Genomic DNA, 11,390 nt, shown 5'->3' with positions numbered 1-11,390 from the left:
TCCCAGTGGAGTATCTTTGGTGTTCAACGTTCTCTCGGGAGTAGAGCGGTGTTGTCGAGAGTATTTGTGTCTTGTTTGCATGGAATTTTAGGTTAAATTAAAGGCCATTTTTTACAGCTCTTTGGAGAGGTTGAAGATAATACTATCTATACTAAATATAATCTCTATGTATCTAAAAAACCAGATTATCCTAAATATAAATATGACAAACACATATGACTATTGATTTATAATTGTTTTAGTGCCATAGTCAAATGTATCAACATTTAGTGTATGTAAGACCCATTCTTTAAAGGGCTCTGATCTGATCTTTAAAGGCTCCAAGACCCTTTTGTATTCCACATTTGTATTTTTGTAAGCCAAAGACTCAATTATTATACATCTTGTTTTGGGGTCAGATATCCCTATTTGTACAGCTTTAGTTAGTCTTTGTAGAAAGTTACTAAAGGGTTCTTTCTGACCCTGTTTTAACTCTGATATATGATTCCATTCTCTGTCCTGGGTCTTGAACCCTGTCCCAAGCCCTTAAAATTGCTGTAGTACATATGGATAGGGTATGGTCATCATAATTAGCTTGTTCCTGAGGGTCAGAAAAGAGCACTTCTGTTGTAATAAGGGGCGGCGGAGCTGCATCCCCAGCATCCCCAGCATCCCGGCAGCCTGCTTGGCTAGCTTATGCCCCGAAATAACAACACACAAACTGTATTCATTTAAACACTGCTTGGCCCTTTAAGCTCTAGCCCTTACTGGCTAATTCTGATATCCCGAACAACCCATGTCTAATAATCTGTGAGCACTGGTCTTACCGTGAAGATTCTAGCCCACATCCATCCTGGGTCGGAGCTTCATTGCATGTGTCTGCGCAGGAGCCAGGAGCATGGCGTCTCTCTCTCTGAGGCGTCTGCTCCTGAGAGGAGAGCTGTGGAGTCTGAGCTCACTTCCTCTTCCTCCCAGCGTTCTGTTCTGTTTACTCCTCCCACCTTTCTTCTAACCAATAAAATGGGCCAAGGCATTTCCTTTATTAGCCAATGACCTTCCTCCATCACCCTTCACTTCGAATTTGATCTAGGGAAATCTCAATTCCCTTTGCTCTTTTTTGCTGTTTTAAAATTCTAGCCTTTTGCCTGAAGAAGCATTTTTAATTTAATTGTGGTCCACTCTCAAGGACAGCAGAAGCCAATTGAATCCAGTCATACGGCATGGCCTTGTTGGTTACAGACCATGTTTTTAGCATCTCTTTAACAAAAGAGGCATGCATCCCAAAATTTATAACAGCTTGTTTAATTTCTTTTAGATCATTTATATGGACGGACTTTCATATATGTTCCTTGATGACCCTAGGGTTTCTGGAACCCGTCATTTTTCTGTTGTCAATATTGGAAAGGCAGGTAGAGCTTCACGGGAAGTATCCCAGAGAGTTTTACTCATTGGTGGAGTTAAATTTTTCCTTTTTACCGTTTGTTTCTGTTCATCAGAATTTAAAATATCCTCAATCTTTTTAAATCTTTTTTTTACCATTGCCTTCTGTAAGGCCTGAATCTCCTGTCAAGAATTATGCTCCAAAGCCTTCACTGAGGATTCTAAGGCATGAAGTTTGTCCATTAGAGATAACATCTCATCTTTGGACATAATTTTCATGGCATGAACTGTGTCTTCTTGTATTGACAATCTGTCAGCCAATCTGTCATATCCTTTAGACAAAATCTGATTGTCATTTTTAGCAGTTTTGATTCTCTCAGTTAATGTTTCAGTTCCTACAGAAAGGGACTGAGGTTTATGATCCAAATCAGCTGTTCCCTCTTTTATAGTAACGAATTTCTCCTTAATATCAGACTGTACCTTTTTAAAATTTTGTTCAGTTGACCGAGTCATGTTAGACAAAGATCTATTCTCTTTCTGGAGAACTTTAAATTGATTTTTGAGGAGATTGTTGTCAGTCTCAATTTCTTTTAAGCGTTTAACCTCTGCCTTAAGAATCCTGGATTCTTCTTGTAAGGATTTTATCATATTTTTATTATCAAACCATATAGTACCAAGGAAAACTACGAATGCCAGAAAGATCCATAGATTTGGGGTGGCAGACACCTCTTGTAAAATCTCCCATATGGTGTAGTCAAAAAGGCTGTGAAAGCCTTGAACGGTGATGTTTTTAGAGATTTTTAATCAAATCTGTATTTATTTTTATCTTTATCTATTTATTGATTGCTTGATTAAAAGAAATTTTTACCTGTAATGACCGTTGTCTGTCAGTAGGTGGCAGGGTGCACCTGAGTTCCTGTGACTGGGAAGTCGCCGGATCTCAGCCACCTGCGGGGAGGGACCGTAGAGCAGTCACGTGCATGGAGTGGCTTTGTGCTGTTGTTGCTGCTAGGCGCTCAGGGAGGGTCCCTGGGAACAAAGGGGCTTGTGCAGCTGTTGCTACTAGGCACGAGCAAGTCCAGCGGGTGGGGCGGGTCTGCACTGCGCAGGAGACTCACTCCACAGTCACTGGGCAGAGGGGTTAGAGTGGCCACGGAAGGGCACGGATCGAGTCCCGTGCCCTGCGGGCCTTTTGCCTTATTTCCACAATCGCCTGCGGGTGGCTGCTCAGCCTGATGGTGGGAGAGCCAGGCCAAGTCTGCCTCTGTGGCGGCTGTGGTGGGACAAATGGGGGACTGCCCTGGTGCCATAGAGCAGCAGGGGCCTGAGCTCCATTTGCTCGTGCGTGTGACCCGGCGCTGGGCACTGTAGGTGCTGGCGCCTGTGGTTGGGAGCGCGCTGTAAAAACTGTGGCAGGCTAGCTGGCTAGGTGCCAGCTAGCTGAGTCACTCTTCCAGAGCTCCGACAGCTCGCAAGCGCTGGAAAAAATCAGGCGGGTCTGGAGCCGCCACCGCAGCTGTTGTTGCTAGGCACCAGCAAGTCCCGCAAGTGGTCCTGCATCGGACTGAGGGAGGAGTATTTTCCAGTGGAGAAGTCACCGGGTTCGACCGGGGTGGTCGAAAAACACCAAGTTGGGTGCCAAATTGATGTGGCTTAATAACCAGGCTAGCTTAATATGAAATAGCAAACTTCAATGAAAGGATAGCTTACACCACCATGGATCCAGCAATGGGCAAGAAATACAAAGAGGGCTGCAGGGCTCACGCCTGCCAAATTTATACATAATCATTAGCCTGAGGTGAACACGCCCCCTTGGGCTGGGCTTCCCCTACACAAGAGAGGCAATGGTTGCACAGACCTTTAATCCCAACAGTCACAATAGGTAGCCATTGAAGCCAGGCAGTGTTGGTTTACTTCTCTAATCCCAGCACTAGAAAGGAATAGAAGATAGAAGGTGAGAGGAACTCAGGGTCTCAATCTAGAGTCTGCAGTAATGCTGTAGACAGTACCACCCAGTCTTAGTAGAGGTTTGAACTCTCTATTGTTTGTTTTTCTAATCTTCATATTGAACCCTAGTATCTCTTACAGGATTCTCATCATTACCATTATACTCCTTGCTCCCCTATTTTCAGAGTAGATGGACAACCTTTTCTTCCTCACAAAACCCTACCATGTAGTTGTACTTTTAGTGATATCCCCCTTGCTCAATTCTTCCTAGTAGTAACAACCTGTGCTGTGCTTTGCAGAGTACCAATCTAATAGCCAGAGTGGGAGAATCTATTTCTTTTGATCCCCCGTCTGCTTGATGCCAGATCCCTGACATTCCCCTGTCCTTCAAACCACACAATCTGACACACCTTTCCCTTACTGGCCTCCTAGGTGTATTCCCAAATATGGGACATCCAAAAACCCTTCTAGACCCAAATATCATTCCCCACATATCATCCAATTGCAAAATACTACCAGTTACATCACCTAGGCTCAATATCCACTCTCTATTAAAATTTTTACAGGACTTAAGTCTTTTACCTTTGACCACTTAAGGAAGACTCTTCTGTCCTCCCACATCTTTCCCCATAGTTACTGTTAAAAACCCCAACTGAACCACCTACTTGTCTCAGGGTCCCCAACTTAATCAACTTGGATTAAGTTTCCCTTCAACCTATAGTAGTCCACCCATATAAGCTACATTGGGCCGTCCCAGCATGAAACTAACCAAAAGGATAAACATTTCTTACTCATGTCTTTCAAGTATTATGAAGACATGGTAACTCAGAACCAAGATTCATACTTGTTGAATAAAACCAAGATTTTATTCAAGTTGCTGGTTTGACTATCTTAAAGGGCATAGAGACCAGTTGTTTCTGATGATTTATTCTACCCCTTATCATTGGTTCAAATTCTAGTGTCTGTCTCTTCAGCTGTTTCTTCCCTCTACGTGTGTTAACCATCTGTCTCTTTTTGCATCTCTCTGTTCACTTGAGCCCTCTATGCCCTCCAGTGCCTGACCACATTGGCAACTCTCTAGTTATTAAAACACTTACTCCTCACCCTCTATTAGAACCCTCCCTGTTTCCTTGTCTCCTCATCTTAGTGATTGCCTGCTAAATTTGTAGCATCCTTCAGCACTTCTGGGTCTCTGTGACCTTGTTCTCCTGTCTGTCAGCTCTATCCTAGGAGTATCACAGTTTTTCTGTCTCACCATGGCCTTCTCTCTTGCCTCTCAGATACCACTTGGAGCTTATAGAAACTCCCTCTGCTGGAGTTAATTTTATAATCTTTCTTCTCTTCCTCCATGAACTTGAATTTATTAAAACCCCACTCTATAAATACAAACAATTTGACCAAAGTACAGCTCAATAGCCAAAACTGGCATGCTCAATTTTGAATGGTGGCAACTTCTGCCACTGCATAAAAACATGACTTGAAAAATCACTTGAATCTAAACTGGCTCCATCTTCCTCTATTTCTTCCTATCTATACCTGTTTGCAGTATATCTTCTATATGGATGTTTATTATCCAAAGGGCTCTCCCCTCTAAACAACAGCCTATTCTAATAAGTAAAAAGGTTTGTGGCCCAGTAAGCCTCTCTGCCGATGCAACAATCTAAATCAGAACAAAGCAAACCAAATTAGAAATAGCCAAAATTTAATGGGTGCCAATGCTTTCTGGTGGCCAGTAAGGAAGACTACAAAGTCAGGAATATGGGAAAAGAAGACTATGAAATCCATGTGCTCATTCTCTGGGGGTCAGTTTAAATAACCTGTGGGAGTGGTCTTGAGCATGTGTGAGGAAGGGTCACCATTTGGTGGGCTTTCTGTGAGATGGAATCTGGACTGAGGCAGTTCCCAGGGGAGGGGGCATGGAATGGATGTTTTTACCCAGACATTCCAGAATCCTTAGATGTATGGATGTCAGTTTCTGGAGTGTAGCCTGTACCCAACTATTCTATTCTCTTTGGGTATAAGAATGTCAGTGTCTGAGGTGAATCTTCCAACCAAATATCCCAGACTCTGCGCATAGGAGCACTGGCTCAATCTGGTTACTTCTTGTGAGCATGGGGCAACATGGGAGAGGGGAGAGTTAGGAGATGGTGGGCTCATGCTCAGCTGAAGGTGGGGTTGTAGAAGCATGCAGTTTCTTGTTATCTTGGCGTCCTTGGGCATATTTTTCTCGGGGTATATGAGAAGACACACATTGCTAAGAGAAAAATAGATTGCTGTCACTGATACTATGAATGGGGCTAGCCATGGAAAAGGTCAATCACAGCCTGAAAGAATGAGGCAGGGAAATTTTCCAGATATACAGAAGAGGTTCAGATGAATAAGATTTGGATCCACCTTATCTACATGTGCCTCCTGTAATTTTTCCTCAACCATCGTCAGTTCATTTTCTGCTTCAGCTATTAACTCTCTGGGACTATTCAAATCTTTGTCACCATCTAAGGTTTTGTTTAAATGAATTATTAGATTAGGTGTTATCTCAGCAGCCAGTCATAGACTGGAAATGTCTCCTAACAATCTTTGAAAATCATTAAGACTCTGTAATCAGTCTCTCCTAATTTGTGCCTTTTGTGTCCTAATTTTCTGTAAACCTATTCTGTAACCTAGGTAATTAACAGAATCTCTTCTTTGAATCTTTTCAGGAGCAATTTGTAATCCCCATTTAGGCAAAATTATCTTTACTTTCTCAAACATTCTTTCTAAAGTATCTATGTTTGAATTGGATAGCAAAATGTCATCCATTATTATAGATTTAGGGAATTGCTTATGTATTATTTCCAATGGTTGACTTACAAAGTATTGACACAGGCTGGGGCTATTGAGCATTCCCCGTGGGAGGATAGTCTACTGGTATCTCTAGTAGGCTGGGAGTTATTATAACTAGGCACTGTGAAGGCAAATTTTTCTCTATCCTTTTCTTGTAATGGTAAGGGGAAGAAGCAATCCTTCAAGTCAATAACTATAAGGGGCCATCCTTTGGGTAACAGAGAAGGCAGAGGAAGTCCAGACTGTAGAGGGCACATAGGTTGAATTACCTTGTTGACAGCCCTTAGATCTGTCACCATTCTCCATTTGCCAGATTTCTTTTTTACAACAAACACAGGAGAATTCCAAGGGCTAGTTGACTCTTCAATATGTCGAGCATCTAATTGCTCCTGTACCAATTGTTCTAAAGCCTGCAATTTATGTTCAGCTAAAGGCCATTGTTTAACCCATAATGGCTTCTCAGTTAGCCATTTTTAAGATAGGGCTGTTGGTACCTCTAAAGGTTTGTTAGTTGCTTTATGTTCTTGTTCATCTCCATGTACATATTCATATACAGGAATGTAAATCGTGGTGGTACCTGAACTTTGCAATGTAACTGTCTCATACTTCATATTAGGTTTTAAAAGACAAAGAGTTCATGGAGAGCAACTGAGACTTGTCACTGTGATGCAGAACTGAATTTCTTAAAGAGAGCACAGGACAGGCTATTGTCCAAAATGCAGCTTAGTTGCAATGAAAGTGTAATAATGTCTGAGGATGAAAAAGCACAAGAAAGTTTTGAAGCTATAAGAATGTTGTTAAAGTATGTAATTAAAAGTTCTGCAAAATGCATAAGAGATTTAAGACGGTAAAAAAAAGTCTCAGAATTCTTTCCCTATCTATGCCATTGTTAAATAAATATTTCAACAGCTCAGAAAACCTATACCAAAAGGTTTAACCAGAATACCCATGTGGTGGAGTCTAGAGACTGCTTACCAGCAGGTTGCCAAATGGAGATAATTATTCTTATATAACCTAAATATATTTCTAAAACACCTGTAACCTTTACTTGCTTTCTCTATGATCAACTAGATCTTGCAGTTTACATTGAGCAGAAACTTATGAAGGTTGTTTTTATTGGCTTTGAAAAAACATGATCCATATTCAAGAGCATTTAACTTTTATGCAATGTGGGGATTTTCTTTTTTGTATCATAATTGAGGACCCATGGCACCCCTGATGAAAAGTAGTTATTGGTAATCTTTACTATAGCATCTAACATAACCATCCACTGACTATAGCAAATTTTACAAGAAGATGTGATAGCATTTAGGAAAGTTAGATTGTCAGGTTTGGGCTGTAAAAAAGTTTTAACTAAATGAGAGAAAGCCTGGCTATTAGGGTGAAAGAATTCATACACACAAGTTAGAATCTATGGAGCATCTGAGCATAATAGTATAAATGTGGTATATAAAGTAAATATGTGTTTGGGGTGTGAGAGAGATGCAGCCCTGTGAGAGACATGGCTCTAGTCATCTCACAGGCTTGGTTATTTCTGTAAGAGGTAATGAAATTGTCTGCTTTGTACTTTTGGCAGTGGACATTTTCTATGACTGTAGAAAAATGATAGAACTTTAGCAGGTCCATAATTTGGTCCAAATTATTGACCTTCTGTTTGTTGTTAGTTCATGTTTATTCCAGATAACTGTATGTGATAAGAGAATATGGAAGGTACTTTTGGAATCCTTATTAAGGTTTAGGGACTGTCTCTTTACTAATTGAGAGACACAAGTAAAAGTCACAAGTTTGGCCAGCTGGCTTGTAGTTCATGCTAGAAGGATCTGCTGAACCTTACCAAAGAGTTTAATAAGCAGTACAAGAAGGGGCTCATGTGAGGTGTCAAGGGCTGCCTCACATAGCTGCTGAGAAAAAAAGGGAGAAAGAAGGGTTCTTAGAGTATAAGAAACCAGATAACACATATGGCAGGGAACAACAATCTATAACACCCTCTACTGATGTGGAAGTCACCTCTTTGTGCTGTGATTACCATTAATGAATAAAGAAAACTGCTTTAGCCTGTTGATAGGGCAGAACTTAGGTAGGTGGGGAAGACAGAACTTGATGCTGAGAGAAAGGAGTGTCAGGAGAGATGCTATGGAGCCTCTGGAGACAGATGCTGGAAATTTTACCTGGTAAGCCACTGCCACATGATGATATGAAGATTATTAGTAATGGGTTAAATTAAGATGTAAGTGTTAGCCAATAAGAAACTAGAGAAGGGGGGCCTAGCAGTGATTTAATGAATAGAGTTTCTATGTGATTATTTCATGTGTAAGCTAGCCAGGTGGCCCAAAAGAACAAGCAGCTCACCACAACAGATTGGTACTCATGTGACCAACTAATTCCACATAAAACCTGAGAGGGCTTGAAAAGGAATGTTAGAAACAAAACTGCAGAGTTTAACAAATCTTCTTGCTGTTTGCTAGTGGCTTGCCACAGATCCTTTAACAGAGACTTTTCTGACTTAGCCTCAGCAGAAAAAAAAAGTGGCTGTTTTGAAATGGTGGCTTTCTGGGTTAAGCTGCCAGCATGACCTCTGGTTCTATCTGTAGCAAGGAGCTGTGAGGCTGCCTCCCTGCCACCCCAGCTCGCAGCCATCTGCTAGCTTTACCCGGAATAATTACATGGAAACTATATTCTTTTAAACATTGCTTGGCCCATTAGTTTTAACCTCTTATTGGCTAGCTCTTACATATTGATCTAACCCATTTCTGATATTCTGTGTAGCCCCATGAGGTGGCTTACCAGGGAGATCTTAACCTATGTCGGTGTCTGGTGGGAGAATCATGGCAACTGCCTGACTCGGCTTCTTTCTCCCAGCATTCTGTTCTGTCTACATCACCTACCTAATATTCTGTCCTATCAGGGCCAAGGCAGTCTCTTTATTTAACCAATGAAATTAACACAAAACAGAAGGCTCTCCCCCATCATCTATCAGGAGAAGGAACATTTGGTTGGGGTTTGTGAGTAGTGTGCTTCAATTTGCTTGATCACAACATGGACCAGCTTTATGCCTGGAACCGAAGTAGTATATGTGGCTCAGAGGTTCAAGCTATTTAGCCATGCTGGACTGTGTTGATCAAGCATGGAGTACCATAAAAACCATAGTAATACACAGCTCATTTTTTAGACTGGGCTGGCAAGCAGGAAGTACTGTATATGCAATACTACTGACACAGCTTAAATTTAAGAAATACTTCCCATTTTAAAAAAAGTGTTCTTGGACAGTAAATAATCATAGATATGCAATAAAGCCAAATCCAGATGAGTCAAAGTGTTGGATAAATACACATAGGCTTGGAAGAGAGAAGAAAAAGAGTACAGAGAGTTTAAAAAGGAGTAAAAAAAGGCTTTAAAGAGAGAGAGTACAGACAGTCAAAGATTAAAAGAAGTAAAGAAAAATAAGCCAGTAAAAATGGAATATTCATAGAGAGTCTGGATTATGCACATTATTGTGTTTTCTTTGAATTTTTTGACTGTGAAGGAGCTAAGTACAGAGAGACATTTCATTGTATGGGCTGTCAAGCTAAACAAGCACATATATTATAAAGGTATCCTAACTTCCAAATTTGAATCTAAGAATATGTTGCTCTGGAAAAGAGGTTCTTCTCTTGTTTCCACAGAAGATGAGAACCTGTGTATTGCTTCCAGACCAATATGGTTTCATGGAACAAGACTGCCTGAAAGGTGACTGTGAACACCCCCACAAAGAAAATACGTTGCCCAACTGCTGACAGAGATGAAGCTAGCAAACACTATACACCATGAAACACCTGATAAAAAAGAGTCCCCAAACATCAGAAAGTAGTATGGATAGAACGAGTCTTATATTTCCAAATATCATTTATAATTGTTTGTTTATATTTAAAGGGTGATATGATATAGATATGAATGCTTTGCATTAATATGGATCTTGGTTTCTTGATACAAATTAAGGGCAATTTTTTATGTGTATTTGTATGTATATTTCTGTATGAATATTTGTATGTTTATATATGTATATATTTACATGTGTGTATAAATATATGTATGAATATTTGCATGTATGTTTGCATATATTTCTGTATGAAATTTGTATGTATATTTCTGCTCTTTATTAAGATATTGTGATTGTGTAGTTCATTTAAAACTATAATGTATAATTAAGAAATATAGGTTAACAGATAGTCATCTAAATAATAGTCAAGATTTTAGTCATGTTAGTTACATTTTTTAGACATAAAAATATAGTCCCTGTTCTAGCAACTGCTTACAAATTACCACACAGAGACTTAAAATTATTTATAAATAAATGCTCAGGCTTACTATGAACTAACTCTTGCACTTAAATTAACCCATATTTCTATTTATGCTTTGTCAAAATCTCAAAGTATTAGGTATTCTTCAAATCTTTCAGAGAACTTCAGAATATGGCATTTAAAATGCTTTAAGCAGTTAGGACTTTTCATGATGGTGAGACACATCTGCTCCTGGCAGTACCAAGCTACTTCAGAAAGATGATGGGCATTGAAAAGGCTCTTTATGGAGTTGGTTAGCCATTTGGGCAAGAAAATGCTCTAGCCTGGACTGCTTCAGTGGACATGCAGGACCCACGGAGAAATGACTGCTGAACTTGCCTTAGGGTGAGAAGTCTTTTCAGAGTTCTGGCTTCAGGAAAGAGTCTGCTAGAAATTGTGCATGACACAGAAAATTTTGGCAGACATAGAGGTAGGACTGTCATAAAATTTCCTGCTTTGTAGAAAAGTCTGCTGGATATTATGGGCCTGTATGATGGATGCCCCAATGGTACAGAAAACTTTGGGTCCAGATATTGAGAAGTCTCTGTCAATTCTAGAGTTTTGGAAATTGCTTACAATGTACTTTTAGTTTACATAGGTGATATCATATCCTTTTGGAGTCTTCGATGGAGTTGAAGAATTTATAGTTATAGTTTTCCTTAGTTACGATAAAAGATAAGGTAGATATAAATATTGTAACTGTAATTCTTAATTGACACCATTTTTATATGTAATTTTACTATGTTAAAGTTAAAGATTTTCTTTCCGTTTAAACAGAAAAAGGGAGGTGATGTGGGAGTCCCCTCTGTGTGCTGTGATTACCTTTAATGAATAAATAACCTGCCTTGGCCTCAACAGGTAACTTATGTAGGTGGGGAAAATGTAACTGAATCCCGGGAGAAAAGAGGGCAGGAAAGATGCTATGGTGCCACTGGAGACAGATGC

The sequence above is a fragment of the Microtus oregoni genome, unplaced genomic scaffold (assembly GCF_018167655.1).
Source record: "Microtus oregoni isolate MIOR12 unplaced genomic scaffold, Mior012 000002F_ref0000024, whole genome shotgun sequence".
Lineage (NCBI taxonomy): Eukaryota > Metazoa > Chordata > Mammalia > Rodentia > Cricetidae > Microtus > Microtus oregoni.
The sequence above is the reverse complement of the archived record's forward strand: the minus strand, read 5'-3'. Positions refer to the sequence as shown.